This window comes from Monodelphis domestica, chromosome 8 (assembly GCF_027887165.1).
Source record: "Monodelphis domestica isolate mMonDom1 chromosome 8, mMonDom1.pri, whole genome shotgun sequence".
In the NCBI taxonomy this organism is placed as follows: Eukaryota; Metazoa; Chordata; class Mammalia; order Didelphimorphia; family Didelphidae; genus Monodelphis; species Monodelphis domestica.
Window position 1 is genome coordinate 132,115,135 of NC_077234.1, and position 16,460 is coordinate 132,131,594.

The 16,460-nt window shown below is 39.2% G+C and overlaps 1 protein-coding gene across 1 annotated transcript in view; it reads right to left on the reverse strand.

The window, feature by feature from the left end:
* FBXL3 (F-box and leucine rich repeat protein 3) overlaps positions 1–16,460 on the reverse strand; it is an 86,151-nt gene that overhangs the window by 18,919 nt on the left and 50,772 nt on the right. The window lies entirely within an intron of this gene.

Genomic DNA, 16,460 nt, shown 5'->3' on the forward strand with positions numbered 1-16,460 from the left:
ACAAGCAATACCCAATGAAATTGCGGGTGGGCTGTGGGAAGGGTGGGTGGAGGGGAAGGAGGGAAATAATGTGATTATTGTAACCAAGGAATAATGTTCTAAATTGACTAAATAAACTAGTTCAATTTTTAAAAAAGAATCAAGTTAGGACTCTGAGCCTTAGCAGACTCAAGAGTCTGAGTCAAAGACCAGGTCTTTCTTTGGTCTTCTCAAAGTTAAACAATCTATAAAACAGTAAGAGATAGTCAGTGGTCTTTCACAATGTAAGGATAATTTAGGGTCGTAACCTAATCTAAATTTAATTTTTGATCACCAGGGAATATCCCAAATAAGAATACCCAAGTCAGTTGGAAATATATGGTGGTTTAATCAATATATATAGGGAAAAAAATCAAGGAGAATAGAGAGAGAGAGGGTATAGGATTTCTCCCACCTGTCCTGTTCCAGGGGGAGTTCAAAATTCTCTGCCACAAGGTTTCTGAAGAAGATTAGAGGCTTCTAAGTGGATAGTGTTTGGGAGGTAAAAGAGAAAAAAATCAGCCTAAAACTCTGAGAGATCTCAGAGAAGATGCCTCACAGAACTAGGTTACTAGGCTTCCTCTAGTATGGTATCAAGGAAAACTCACCACTAAAAACCAGACAATAGCAGCTGCCATGCCAAAATTCCAACACACTCAGCCATCTGCTGTCCAAGAGGCCAGAGAGAGGAAGTGATGTGAAATATATAGACAGTTTTACATCACTTTCCTGCATCTCACATGTACCAATGATATCGTAGACTTGACTTAGGACAGTCCAGGGGTCTGTCAGTTGTTTCTGATTTGTCATTTTCTAGCACATGTCTGTCATAGGCCATCCTCTAAAATACTTAATCCTTAAGTATGGGTGTAGACATTCCTGTTTTTGTTAGACTATGTAGGGTGGAGTAATCTAAAGTTCACACCAAGTGGGAAAAAGAAAAGCCTAAACTCCTTCAGGTATTTTCCTTCTTTCCTTCTACCTCAGACAGAGACAGACAGACAGACAGACAGACAGAGACAGAGAGGCAGAGATAGAGACAGAGACAGAGAGAGAGAGTCTGACTCTGCCAGCTGCCAAAGACCAACTGCCACACCCAGAGAAAGTAACTGTCACAGAAAAACCATTAGACTTGAAACTGACACTCTGGCTCAGCTCTGTTTGAAACTCCAATTCTTTCTCAAACCAGCTTCTCTACTTCTTATCTCTAAATTAATAAAACAATACTATTTTCTAATATCTTTATCCTATTCACTTTCACTGTCCTTAACCTTATATTCAGAGCACTGGGATCATATTTCAAAATAAGAGGATAGATAACCTATAATATCCTGCCAGCTCTAACAATCTGTGCCTCTGATCCTGTAGCATCTTTGGGATTAGAACAAGACTTCTTTGAATGCTTCTTGACTCCAAGTACATATCTTATGGGATTGAATATAGTAGAAAACATTGAATTATATCCACAACTACTAAAACTCCCATGTATGACATATACAATTCTGAACAGGATAATATAGCAGTGGTCTGTTGTGGAGGAGTCATAGAACTTCTCACTGGCATATGTAACCGCAAAAATGTGGGTTTCCAAGACTGTGAATTGCCAAAACTGTAAAGGTTTTGGCCAAACTGTAAAGATAAATTTTAGTGTCTTGATTTAAATAAAAAATAAGTGGTCGCCATGGGAAAATTCCCAAATATGAAAATACCCAAGTCAGCTGGGTTTTATGGAGATTTTAATTAATATAAATGAAGGAATTAAAGGAAGAGAGAGAGAGAGAGAAAGAAATAGTAGAAAGGGCCTTAAAGGGAGACTAGTCAGACTTTATCACTCACCACAAGATCATCCCAAGCAAACTCTAGTCCTTCACTGAAATCCTCAACTCCTGAACTGAGTTCAGAGACCCTCCTCTGAACTCCTGACCTCCTCCAATTCAGCTTCCAAACTGAACTAAAAAACCAAACTGAACTGAATTCTCCTTTTAAAGAAATTTTTTCTTATGTCACCTCCCCTAAATTTTCACATCTACCAATCACAGTAGAGGCTTTTTCCCAGGACTGCCCATTCTTAGTTCTCACCACTCTTTAGTTCTCACCTTCTCTGGGTAGATTATATCTTCTGAGTACTTCACACCTCTTTTGTTAAGCTTTCCTTTTGTAAGTTGCTGGACCTTTTAGTGATTAATTTAACCTTTATAGGTACTTAGCACCCTTTGTATTAGATCTAAAAATAGACCACTTAGCTTAGGGTTTTTGCTCCACTATAAGTATGCGTTGGGGACTTTTCATTGTTTAATCAGGAGTTTGCAATTTTATCTTCCCCTAAGGCACTGTCTGAGCAGGGTGGAGTAATTTTAAAGTTCTCAATACATTCCTGACCAAGTACCTCCATTGTAGAAAATGGGGAATAGCTTAATCAAATCTTCTGAAGTAGAGTGAGCAGTTTTAAGATTCACACATAGAGCTTCTCATTTAATCTCTCTGGATGGGTTGGGGATTGTCCTGGTGTTCCAACAAATCCTACATTCAGGTGTAAGATACACTGTCAGCTTGACAGAAGAATGATTCTCTTCTGAGTCCAATAGTCATTGCATACATATTGAACTACATTGGTATATTGGAGTCAGACTGTTCAGGAAAGTCATTTGTTAGATTTTTAGTGTGAGCCTTTACACCTTGGAAATGTAAATGATTTATTGTTTTGTTGATTATCTAGACTTCAGAAAGTGATGAAGAAAATGTTAAAACTGCAGATTAAATTTCAAAGTGTATCATGTATGTTGGAATTGGTTATTAAACATTTGCCATCGTATCCCTAGATATGTTCATTTTATGGCTGCCAATGACAAGGTAAGGCCTAGTAGTTCTAGTTAAGGTTGAATAGTACCAAAGCGTATGCTCTTCAGACATGCCTCTTAGTAGTACTGCATGCCCAAATTCTGATTTTCACAACAGTTCCCCTTCCTATTGGTTGCAGAGCTCTGTACCTTAGGAGACAATGAATTTAAACCTACCAAAGGAAATAATTTTCAAGGACCTGGTATTGATTGAATTGATAGATATGAAGATGCTCTAGGTTTTAATGTGGATGATGATGGGATACTGAACTCTTTCAAGAAGGTTTTTCATATAGACACTTTACTACAAATAGCTCTTTGTTTCATATGGTGACATTTTCTTTCTGCCATGAATAACTTTCAGGATCAGTATGCAGAGGGCCACAGTGTGATTGAGAGCATGGCAGCCTGTAGTAAAACAGATCTTAGTATGGCACTAGATACATATAGCTCTATAAGAAAATTTTAGGATGGCCTAAATAGATCAAAACCAGAGCTTAATAAACTGTTGCCTTAAATTGTTGAGAGTGTGTTTTTTATGAAGATAGTGTTGAGTTCTTGGCTTGTTTGAACAAGTCTATGAGAAGTGATAAAAGAGTTGAAAGTTTAGAGATGATGGATAGCCTAGTGAATACAGCAATAGACTTAGAAACCATGCATTAGAGCTTTTGAACCAAGAAGTTTTAGTTCAAAATCTGTTTCTCATTGTTCCTTGCTGTATGACCATGGAGACAATGTGGTACAGTACAAAAAAATGTTGGATCCATAGTCAAAGGATCTAAATTTAAATTCCATTTTGGTCACTTAATAACACTGAGAACTCAGGCAAGTTTCAACTTCTTTAATCCTGTTTCCTCTTCACTATTTGATGAGTTTGGACTAGATGATCTGAAAGGTCCCAGCCAATTCTAAATTTATGAACTATAAATATTAAACCTCAGTTTCCTCAAACATGTAATGTTTACTTCTCAGAGTATAGTGAGGCTCAAATGAAAAAATTATGTAAAAGATTTTGCAGATCTTAAATCCCTATTTAAATATCAGGTATAAAAGTACCCAAGGCATCAACAATGGGTGAGCTTCTCCATATCTAGTATATGAATTTGGCTAAGAGACTATTGGAGGGACCATGAAACCTCAGTCACAACTGAAAATGAGAATATATGCAAACATATTGCCAGATTGATCGATTCATCTAAAAAAAAATTCCTAAAGGAACCCTTCCATATTTTGCGTTTGATGACTATTTTTCACATCACAAGATGTGTCCTGTTGAGCAACCTGTCTAATGACATGAGATACCTCAAAAATTACATTGGTTGGGGCTGTGGTCAGTCACTGAGGGTAGAGTTCTAGAAAAGCTAACAGTGGGCTAAAGGTTCTGGAAGGTCCTTTACAGACATTATGAAATAATCTAGAGGACTTGGGCTTTTGGAGGATAAGGAAGTTGACTTGAGCAGCTTGTATAGTCAATGAATTTACTTCCTTAAAAGCCTTGAAGGCTCCCTAATGCATGACCAATTCAAAACAGTTTCATGAAAGGGAAAGGCTCTTTACCTCCAGTTTAGTTAATATAATCAAATATGTAATTACAGACTTTTAAGCTATTTAAGGTGTTAAAAAGATGCTAGCACCTTGTTCCTCCATATGCAATATATCTCTCTCCTAATTCCAGTGCCTTTCCCTCCCTTAATTACTTTCTATTTATCCTCTGTATAATAAATTGTTTGTACATATTTTTTGCTTATTATCTTCCCCATTAGATTGTGAGCTCCTTGATGGTAGGGATTATCTTTTGCTTCTTTTTTTTATTCCAAGTGCTTAACACAGTTTCTGACATATAGTAGGCACTTAAGAAATGTTTGTTGCCTGGCACATGGTTATGGAATTACTTTGAGTCAGAAGGAAGGAATGTTATTGGATGAACAATGATTGGCCTCACCTTAAGTAACCATTAAAAGGGATAGCCTAAATCAGTCAGTGAGAGAGCTATAGGAACAAATCTTATTTTCTCTCTACCTGCTTCCATGTGCAATCTAGCAATGATAGAGATGCTCTCTGAGAAGTTGGAGAGACCATTCAAGAGGGTTCAAAACATACATTCCAGACTAACACAGATTCAGAGGCAGTCATTTGAGGTTGGAAGTAGTAAGAAGGAAGATCTCAGATGGCAAAAAAAGAGAGCCACATCTAGACTCAAGAAAGAGCTAGCCCTGGCAATTAAGAGTTGAGCTACAGAAAGGACTCCACAAAGACAGAAGGTAGTTTGAGATCCTGTAGTACCAAAGAAGTCAATGTCCTTGAATATGTGTGTCCCCTGCATATGTGCTTTAATACCATTGTATTCTAAATATGTTTCAACTTTTCCTACAGATGTGGTATGTAATACTGGGAGAGTATTTCCAGTTTTCTTATTGTGACATTTTAGTAAATGCTTTTGCTAAGAGCTAATCATATCTACAGATTGACATAATGGGAAATACATTGGTGAGGGCTCATGAGCTATGTTAGACATTAAGCCCTATGAAATAACCCTACAACCTGATGGTAGCAGCTGCAAATTCAGACTGAGATCCTCATATGTAGCAAGTAATCCTGCCATTGTTTTACCAGGAATATTTTTGGTAGATATACAATAAGAGGAAAAAAGCAAGATAGGTGGATTATAGAAGGAACAATATCTGTCATATAAGCTAGGCTAGCTTTTCCTTAAAAGAAATTGAAATACTACTTCATACTTCATTGGCTCAGGGGACTAAGGAACCAGCCATTGTTGTAGCTTCCTAGTGGCTTAAATATAAAAGCTAAACCAGAAAGTAAGAATTGGTCTTCTTCATACTTGAAGAGAGTGATCATGGTCCACTTAGTAGCATGGAAGTAGCATTCAATTGCATCATGCTTCACTTTTACTGAATACCTTTTCTATGCTACTGTTAAGTATGCCTCCTTAAGTTAATAAGATGGATATATGGTCTATGACTACCCCATTTCAGAACCAGATTTGCATGGATAGCAGCCTGCTGAAAGAAATGAGAATCTGAAATCTGGTCTTCCATGGTGTCCAAAGCTAAGAAAGAGGTACAAAGTGACTTAATTACAAAGTAAGTTAATTCAGTTCAAGATTCTTTCATGGATGAAGGCCATAGGCAACTTGTTTGCATTGGATCTTTGTCAGGAATTTAGCGTCCATCAAATTGAAAGCAAATTCTCAATAGTTGTAAAAAAGTACTGTACTTTTGAAAAAAAGCCTAGCATAGGAATCTCCATCAATTTAGTTACTAGCCTTCTTTGAAAACTAGCAGCCATCACTAGATCAGTGTTAAGATCTTCTAAAAGGAAGTATAGAAGGCAGAAAGAGTTTTAAGAGACCTGGAGGGAGTATAAAACATTTTTATTTCTGGTGATGGCAGGCAGTTATATTCATAAACTGAAGACTGGTCGGCCTTCTAAAAGTGATATTGAAAAGCCTAGAGGATTACTCTCCTTTCCAGGGAATCAAGAAGAATGATTGTCTGAGAGCAGGGATTCTGAACTTGGGATATGCAAAATTAAAAAAAATAGATAATTATTTCAACTGTATTTTTTGGTAATCCTAGGTAATTTTTATTCACTTAAAAATATTTTTCTAAAGAGCCCATCATCAGACTGCCAAAAAAGGTTAATAACCCAAGTCTTTTAAGGAAGAGATGAATTAAACAGCCACTCCCTCAAATTACTGTCTTAGAGGAGAAAATAAATAGGAACTGAAAGAAGTTCCTCAATTGATTATCTTGGAGGAGGAAAGGATAACTAAAAATCTCTCGTTTCAATGCTTTTTGGGGAGAAAACTAGGAATTAAATGTGTGGAAGCATAATGAAAATGGAAATAGTGGAAATTATTGCTACAGAAATTTTTTTCATTGTTTTAATTGTAATGCAAAAAAACTTCCATATTGGTCATTGATGTAAGAGCACACTCATACAAAACCAACTCTTCTCCCCACCCCAAGCAAAAAAAAAAAAACCAAAGATACACTGATGTGAAAGACAACTTCAACAGTTCTTTCTCTGGAAGTAGATAGCATTCCCCCCACCCCATAAGTCTTTCAGGATTATCCCAGATCAGTGCATTGCTGAGAATAGCCAAGTTTTCACAGATAATCATTATACAGTATTGCTGCTACTGTGTATAATGGTCCCCCCAGTTCCATTTATTTCGTTATGCATAAGTTTATGCAGATCTTTGCAGATTTTTTTTCTGAAATCATCTTGCTTATTACTTCTTAAAAGCACAATAGTATTCCATCACTAATGTGTACCACAATTTGTTCAGTCATTCCCCAATTGATGGATACCCCATTTCCACTTCTTTGCTGCTACAAAGAGAGCTTCTATAAATATTGTTGTACAAGTAGGTCCTGTCCCTTTTTTTATTATCTCTTTGGGATACAGACCCAGTGGTGGTATTACTTGATCAAAGGGTGTGCCCTGTTTTATAGATCTTTTGGTATAGTTCCAAATTGCCCTCCAGAATGGTTACATTAGTCCACAACTCCACCAACAATGCATTAGTGTCCCAACTTTTCCACATCCTCTCCAACATTTACCACTTCCCTTTACTACCATTTTGGCCAATCTGATAGAGGTGGTGATAACTGCATTTTTTAAATTTGTATTTCTCTAATTGAGTGATTTAGAACAGTTTTTCATATAATTATTGATGGCTTTGATTTCTTCATCTGAAAATTGCTTGTTTACATCCTTTGACCATTTGTCAAGTGGGGAATGGCTTGTATTCTTATAAATTTGACTTAGTTCTTTATAAATTTAAGAAATTAGAACTTCATCAGAGATATTTGTTATAAAAATTTTCCCAGTTTGTTGTTTCCCTTCTAATCTTGGTTAGATTGGTTTTATTTGTAGAAAAGCTTTTTAATTTAATCAAAATTATTCATTTTATATTCGTTTTACTCTCTATCTCTTGTTTGGTCATAAATTCTTCCCTTCTCCAAAGATCTATAAGGTAAACTATTCTGTATGGCATCACTCTTTACATCTAAGTATATATCCATTTTGACCTTTTCTTGGTATAGGGTATGAGATCTTTGTCTATATCTAACTTCTGCCATACTGTTTTCCAATTTTCCCAGCAGTTTTTGTTAAAGAGTGAGTTATTCCAAAAGCTGGAATCTTTGTGTTTATCAAACACTAGGTTGCTAATATACCCCTGTATATTGTGTATCTAATCTGCTCCATTGATCTGCCATTCTATTCTTTAGCCAGTACCAGATTGTTTTGATGATTGGTGCTGTATAGTACAGTTTGAGGTCTGGCCCTCCTTCCTTCATTTTTTGTTTTGTTTTTTCATTAACTTCTTTAATATTCTTGACCTTTTGTTCTTCAGATGAATTGTTTTTTTCTAGTCCTATAAAATAATTATTTGGTAGTTTGATTGGCATTGTAAAAATGATGGTTCCTTAGTAAAAATAAAGGTTCTTCCCACTGATTGTGATGGTGTATCCATGGAGTTTAGAGAGCGTTTCTGGAGCAGGATCAGTATATGAGAGAGAGCCAAAGCTGGACTGCAGCTAGCTTCTGTCTTCCTCTCTCTTCCCTGAGGGAGACCAGTTGTCACTTGCAGCACTGGGTTCCATGAGGAAATGACTGGTGTGGAATTGAAGACAGGTTTCCCTTATCAGCTAAACCTAGGGAGAGCCTCAATTTTTCTCCCTCAGAGAGGGTCTAGAGGCAAATCCCAGCCTGGGCTTTACCTCAGAGGGTTGGCTCAGATGACTCTCTATTGTTCTTGAATCATATACCCTTTCAAAACAATGTCAAGAGGCTTAGCAAAAATGACTGCTTTTTAATGGTTTTAATGAAGGATTTTTAGGTTAACTGGGTGATGGAAAGAGGGGATTGATTACCTTCTTGTATCCTATTCAGTCCCTGGCCTGAACAGTGTGAATATCACGCATTCAGGTTTCACAGACCAGTCCCAGATAAATAATCCTTCTATTAATTTATCTCTCCCTCAGCTCTGATGTCAGGATCCCAAAAATCCTACCATGCACCCATCCTTACAGTATGGCACTGAATAAATTAATTTAGGCAAAATTGTCATTTTTATTATATTAGCTCAGCTTACTCTTTTATTTGGCTACAGAAATGTCTGCAGTTTGTGAGCTAGGTCAGGAACCAAATGAAGAGGCATCAAAAAAAGACCTCTGTTGCCAGGACACCCAGTAATAGAAAGATAAGAGGAGAGTGCAGTGTTCGTGATCACTTGGTGAGGAAGATTATGAGAGGCATTTATTGACTTGACACGAGCAATAGAAATGATGATGCCTTTAACACAGAGTCAGGGATGGGTCTGTGTGTGTGTGTGTGAGTGTGTGTGTGTGAGTGTGTGTGTGTGAGTGGGATAAAAACGACCACCTACTCAAATCAGAATTACAAACCTAGTCAGAAAGTGGGAGTAGAAGAAGTCTTCATGCTTTCACACAAGAAAGGACAAATGTCCTAGCATGGCAAATGCAACGTGTGGGTGCAGAAACAGACATCCTAGAGGTTCCTGACAGGAGACCCCTTGCCCCTCTGTCTGACTCCCAGGGGCCAGGACTTACAATTCAGGCAAGAAGTCTACCCCAATCAGAAAACAGCCAGATACCTGGCGGGAGCTCATCAGAAGCTCCCACTCCGGAAGGGTGAGGTGATGGGGCCGTAGCCATGTCCTCGGCAGGCATTCCTTTAGCTCCTAAAGGTATGAGGAGAAGTGAGGTAGGACAGCCTGATGGCTTGTAACAAAATGTCCTTGTGGGCAGGGGTGGTTGGGATGGACGCCCACCCCAAGAAGAACACATCCTCTTTATTCCCCCATCAGAATGTATGAGGGGAATATATACGACGTGTTTATGTAATATAAATACATGTGTAGATGTGCTATGTTTACACATTATACATCTTGTTAATACATTGCACACAGTGATGACTGGAATTAGCTAGAAGCTCTGTTTTTATAGTCTAAAATACCAACTTATTAAAAACAGATCACTCACTACGAGCTAACTAGCCGTGGGCTCCCTCAGTCCGAACAGATGCCACAGAACTGGAGGCTGGGCGAGAGGCTTGTGCAGCCAGCAGAGAGGTGGGCCAGGCTCCAGCAGCTGAGAGAGGGAGCCAGGGCTGAGGCTCAAGATGGTGAATGAAGTCAGCAGCTAGGAAGAAGAGCTAGGCGAGTCCAAAAAAAAAAAGTGGCTACCCATAGTCAAAGCCAATATACCTCCTTCCTGACATCACCTTGTTCCCCCCCCCCCCCCCATCCTAAGAGGGTTTTCAGTGGACATCAGCCACGTAGAAAATGAACTTCCTCCCAGGAAGTGGCTGGTGGCTGGTCTTTCAGATGCCAAGTTATTTCCTCCCCAATATGTGATGGCATGATTCTCCCCCCTCCCCCACCCCCATGTGGTCTCTGCCTAGCCTACTTCATTACTTAATCAAATCTTTGTTGACAGATAATTAAGAAGGTCTCTACCTTGTTTTTTCATCTAGAAAAAAGAAGGAAGGACCCACCCTACAGAGCCTCAGGGAGAGGCAGCTTGAGCTTCCCCAAATCAAAGGGTTTGAGCTTTAAAATAAAAACCAATTACTATTAGCTTTCTAGAACACAGATGCCTGTTTGCTTTGTCATGTGTGTTACATTATGCATGTGTGTGATACATATATTATGCCTAGCTATCCTCTGAGTGGCTCAGTGGACAAAGTGCTGGATCTGGAATTAGGAAGAACTGGATTCAAATACAGCCTGGGACACTAGATGTGTGACTGTGAAAATCACTTCTGTTTGCTTTAATTCACTGGAGAAGGAAAAGACAAGTTGCTCTGGTATTTTTGCCAAGGAAACCCTATGGATACAATGGTCAATGGGATCCCATAATGAACAACCAATATATTACATAATATGTGTGTCTGCTTGCCTTTAGTTTTGAAAACTGGACCAAGAAGACTTTAAAGTGAAAGCGAAGCAGCACATAGGAGAGTGGTCAGAGATGGAATAAAAACTCCACAGTTCTGACAAGTAAAGGTAAACCCAAGAATTCACAAATACTTAGGAAGAAAGTCAGCAGTAAAACCCTTGCTCTAAGATATCTATAGCTATAAAGCAAAGAGGTAAATTCAGCCTCATCAACATCACTGATAAGTGGTAAGATGCGAATTATGACAAATATGGCAAAGGAAGTGTATCATTCAAAAAGAAAAAGATGGATTTTTAAAAACGTCCATAGAATAGCGTTGCATAATAAGATATAGTCATGTGACAATTCCAGCAACTAGAGAGGGGAAATATGCTAGCAGGAATCAATGGAGGGAGAAACAGAATCTTTATTGTCATGAGAATATGCTATAGATTATTAGGATAGAAGGAGGAATTAAATGAGAAGTTTGGGAATCAGTTTATACATTAGAATGGAGGCATGATTTAATAATGATGGGGGAATCCCACTGGACATCTGCTGAACTTTAATTTCTGTCAAAGGGAAGCAGATAAATTGCTTAAAGTTGACTTCCTTTAATGATAACTTCATTTTTCAAAAGATAGAGGAAGCAGAGAGCACTGCTTGGGCTGCTTCTGACTAAGAAGGAGGTACTGATTATTAGAATAGAAAATGGTGGGAACCTTAATGAGGAGAAAGGAAATCAAAGAGGCATAGGTGAAGAGAGAAAACATTGGAGGAATGAGGGACAGCCAGTGCAAAGGCCTGGAGATGGGAGCTGGAGCATGACATGTGAGAAACAACATAAGATGGGAATAAAGGAGAACCCCTGGGAAGATGTTATGTTAGCTAGATGTGCTGGTCATCTAACTCCCAGAGAAACTCCTTTCTTTCTGAGAGAATGGCTGCTCTCTACCTCAGCCTGGATCACTAAAGGGGACTTGGAGATCAGATCAGAGATCACTTCAGGAAATTAGTACGTGTTGGTTGGCTAGGGGATTTTGTGGCTACCTAGCTCTTCCCTGGATGATCTCTCTCTGCACAGATCTGCAGAGGAATCCAGTATGGAGCATCCCAAGATTGAGCTTAATTTAGGACTAAATAAGGGTTTCTCTCCTAAAGCTCCTTTTCCCCAAGCCCCCTTCACCCTTTAAGTATTATCTGACTGTGTATGAATATAATTTAAAGCTGGTTGATTATACAACTAGCAAGGGAAAGATAGAGGAATGAGGGAATCCGGAGATCCTTAAGCCAACTGTAAGACTGGACTTGAGTCCCCTGGCTTTGGCCATCAGCTGGGACCAGTCTGGAAAACAATTCTTCCTTTCTCCTATGCTATACTAACTTAAATGTCTAAATAGTAACTTGAGGTTAACATTTTACAGAGACTGATGCTTTATCTTCAGGTCTGACATACAGCCTTCCAGGGAATATTCCCTCTTGGGCTAAGCTGAAATGTCTTGTCAGACCACCAAGTTCTTGACAAGATGATATTTAAGACTGAGATGTAGAAGTCAATTTGGGACACTTCCGAGAATCAGATGGGATTCACAATCCAGAGCTCAGGAAAAACTTTCATCTTCCCTTTCCCCTTTCCCCTTTCCCCTTCCTCCTTTCCCCTCCCCCCTTCCCCCTTCCTTCCCCCCCTTCCCAAGGCTCAGAACCCAACCTCCAGTGACAGTTGAAAATCCTTCCCAGAATACCTTTCTCCAACATTCCCCCTCCCAGTCCATCAGTCATGTCTCTTCCCTGTTCCATCTCCACTCTGCATTAACCTCTACTCTTACAACAAATAGCCTAGGAAGCTTGGGCTGTATAGTGCCTGGAAGGGACTTATGTGTATGAAGAATGAAAAAGTAGTAAAGAGGCAAGTTTGTGGATATCTTTAAATGCAAAAAAGAAGTTCTATCTTACTTTAGAGGTATTTATTGAGCAGGGGAGTGACATGACAAGGCCTGAGCTTTATAAAAACCATTTTGGTGATTCTGTGGTATATGGTTTGGAGAGGGAATATTGAAATAGTTCTGAAGTTTGAGAAAGGAGAGCACTTGTGTCTGAGAGTCTCAGGAAAGACTTGTAGGTGGAGATGATGGATTACAGAGAAAATACATAATTACCCAAATTCTATTTTCCTTCTGTTTTCTTTGTCAAGGAGAATGATCTTCAGACTTAGAAAGATGGAACAAACATGGTTAATAGGAAATTGAGACCCCAAATAAAGGAGGAAGTGGTAAGACAGCACCCAGCTATCTTTAATAGGCCAGGACAACTTGCAAGGTAAGATACTAAAATTAGTCAACCAATAAGCATTTTTTTTAAACCTTTACCTTCTGTCTTAGAATCAATATTGTATATTTGTTCCAAGGCAGAAGAGTGATAAGGGCTAGGCAATGGGGGTTAAGTGACTTTCCCAGGGTCACACAGCTAGGAAGATTTGAATTTAAGACCTCCTATCTTGATGCCTGGCTCTCAATCCACTGAGCCACCTAGCTCCCTACTTCCCGCCCAATAAGCATTTATTAAGTATCTACCATGTGATAGGCACTGGGCGAAATATAGAGAACATAAATGAAAAAGAACTTTATTCTAATAAAGGAACTTACATTCTAATGACAGAATTGACAAATATGTTTCTGAATTAGTGACTTATAGAGAATGCCAGAGGTGCTTTAAGACTAAGGTAGTCTCACCTAACTTGTTGGAAGCTATTATTTGGACCCATACTTCTACATCCCAATTTGGTGGACCTGAAATATGGCAAACAGTGACTCCATCATTTTTCATACAGACGTGGACATTTATTTTTGTTCATTGTATGGCCGGAGTAGACCTGTAGCATTTTTCACAGAACTGAATATATCTTTTGCGCTCTCTCTCTCTCTCTCTCTCTCTCTCTCTCTCTCTCTCTCTCTCTCTCTCTCTCTCTCTCTTAACCCTTACCTTACCTTCCATCTTAGAATCAATACTATGTATAGGTTTTTTTTGTTTGGTTTGGTTTTGTTTTTAACCCTTACCTTCCGTCTTGGAGTCAATACTGTGCATTGGCTCCAAGGCAGAAGAGTGGTAAGGGCTAGGCAATGGGGGTCAAGTGACTTGCCCAGGGTCACACAGCTGGGAAGTGTCTGAGGCCAGATTTGAACCTAGGACCTCCCATCTCTAGGCCTGGCTCTCAATCCACTGAGCCACCCAGCTGCCTCCTTGGGCTTTTGCTAAAGGAAGCACATGATTCATCATTCCAGGCTAGTTCTTTGATCCTTTTGACTAGATCTAGCTCCAAAAACAATTAGCCATAAGCCATATAAGACTTGTCCACTCAGGAGATCAAGAAAGGAACTGAGTAAAAAGAGTCCTCTCCCTCCATTTTGTAGACACATTAATTTGGACTTTTGACAGTTCTTTTTTTGGACTCCCTCTGAGGGAAAGAAGGGATCCTCTCATTTTCTAGATATGGAAACTGAATCATGGACAGATGGAACTAGTTGCCCAAGATCAATGCTGCTAATCAGATCTATTCACAGGGCATGGCAGTCAGGAGTATCTATAAGTCACTCAGCAAAAATAACTGAATTTAACAGTCATAGCAACTCCTCCCACCCAACCCTAAGAAAAGAGACAAAGAACCATCATGCTCTTGAAATATCATGTTTTCTTGTGTTGTGTGCATATTGTTAAGCCTTGGGCCTCAGGGTGCAACAAGATTCATGGGTCACCCAGACTTTGGGTTGGGGGAGCAACTCTGATAGCCTTCTTCATCTACAAACCTATTCATTTCCTCCATACCCAAGTGTCTGGAATGCATAAAACCCAAGACTCCCACCTCTCCCACTTGGAGCTTCAGTAAGACCTGGCACTAGGCCAGACATGACAAAGGCATTGGATCTTCTGCAAAAGTCTCTAAGTAGATTGAATAACTCAGTCAGGAATGCAGTAAAAGTTAGGCTTTTCCAATTCAATTCAATGGAAGGTCAAGATAGGTATGATAAGTTGTGGTTCTATTATTTATTAATAGAATTATCTGGGGGGGCATCTAAATGACTCAGTGGATAGAGAGCCAGGCCTAGAGATGGGAGGTCTTGGATTTAAATAAGGCCTCAGCCATTTCCTAGTTGTGAAACCCTGGGCAAGTCACTTAACCCCAATTGCCTACTCCTTATGCTCTTCTACCTTGGAACCAATACATGGTATTGACTCTAAGACAGAAAGTAAAAATTATAAAGTGGGGAAAAATAGAATTATCTGTTTATGAGTCAATGACTTAAAATAACTTCCTGCATAAAAGGGTTTAAGGATGGGACTTAATGTGGAGCCAGTCAGTCTGGAAGTTCCCCTAAAAAAAGAATTCTTCCAGGGCTTTTAAAAATCCCATTAACAGCTATTATGCTACCCTGCTGTGAAGAGCGAATCAAACTCTTTTTGTCTATCAATCAGCGACTTTTAAGTAAATCAATCAAAAACGTAAGTATCCCTACTTAATACCTTACCAGGCACTAAATATGAGAGTTCATATCATTTGCTAGAGTGGATGACAACTCCAGAGGCCACTGCCCCACCCCTGGGCAGTGCCAGGCAAATTGAAAGACTGCGATTGATTCCTGTAAAGTGGGGAAGGGACAGGAAGTGACAAAGGATTATAAAAAGTCCTGACCTTCCTGTCGAGAGGACTTCTCCTTGAATCTTCTTCTTTGGAAGATGGCTCCTTGGAGCTTTAGGCCTTTCCACTAGAGTTTTTGGCTTTGGGACTTCGACTTTCAGTTTGGGGGCTTTTTTAAGTTGAGGACTTTCTTATTGGGTTCACTGCTGCCTCAGTGAGCTCATGAGGGTTTTTCTGCATTAGGACCTTGCCTGGATCCTGCCCAGCTTGCTGGTGAGTGACTAGGATTCCCAAGTGGAGATTGAACTATTGGCAGCAAGCTTCATTTCACTGGATCAGTATTTAGGGTAGGCTAGGCAGTCTCCTTAACTCTTACCCTTCCACATTTCCCTCTTTTTGTTAATATTCCAATTAAACGAAATTGTTAAAAGCTGCTAATAGTTTTCCTGACTTAAGGGATAATAATTGGTGCCCTCTTTTTATAATTCTTAGTCAAAAATCCCAATTTAACCATTATACTGGATTCTATAAATCTTATGATCCCAGGAAAAAAAAACATAGAAACTAAGGAAGAACATGGAGAGTCTTGGGATTTCCCTTCTTTTGGAAAAAAGATTCACCTGAGAATAAAAATGGAATAAGAAGTACTGGCCACAGTTGTCTCAAGGAAAAGGATCTGGGGGGAAAAAAGTTCAGTCAGGTGACAGCATTTCAGTTCAATTTAATAAACAGGAACTAAAAGAAGTAAGAAAGCTAGGGTCCATACCCCTGTACTTTCCCTCAAAAATCAAGATTAGTTCTTACAATTTCTGAAATCCTTCTCCCACCTCTTAAAAAATCTGGGGAGTTACTGCTTTACCTCCCAAAGGTCTGAGAAGTGGGGTAGAATAGGCTAACAGTTTGCTTTCCTCCCTGAAGTGAGGTAAGAGGTCTCCCAACTCCCGGGGCCGGTGAACAAAATGTCCTGGATGTCTTATTTTGTAAACCTAAACACTTTCATCGCTGATGTGGGGGAGTAGGATATCCACCTGGAGAAAAACACAT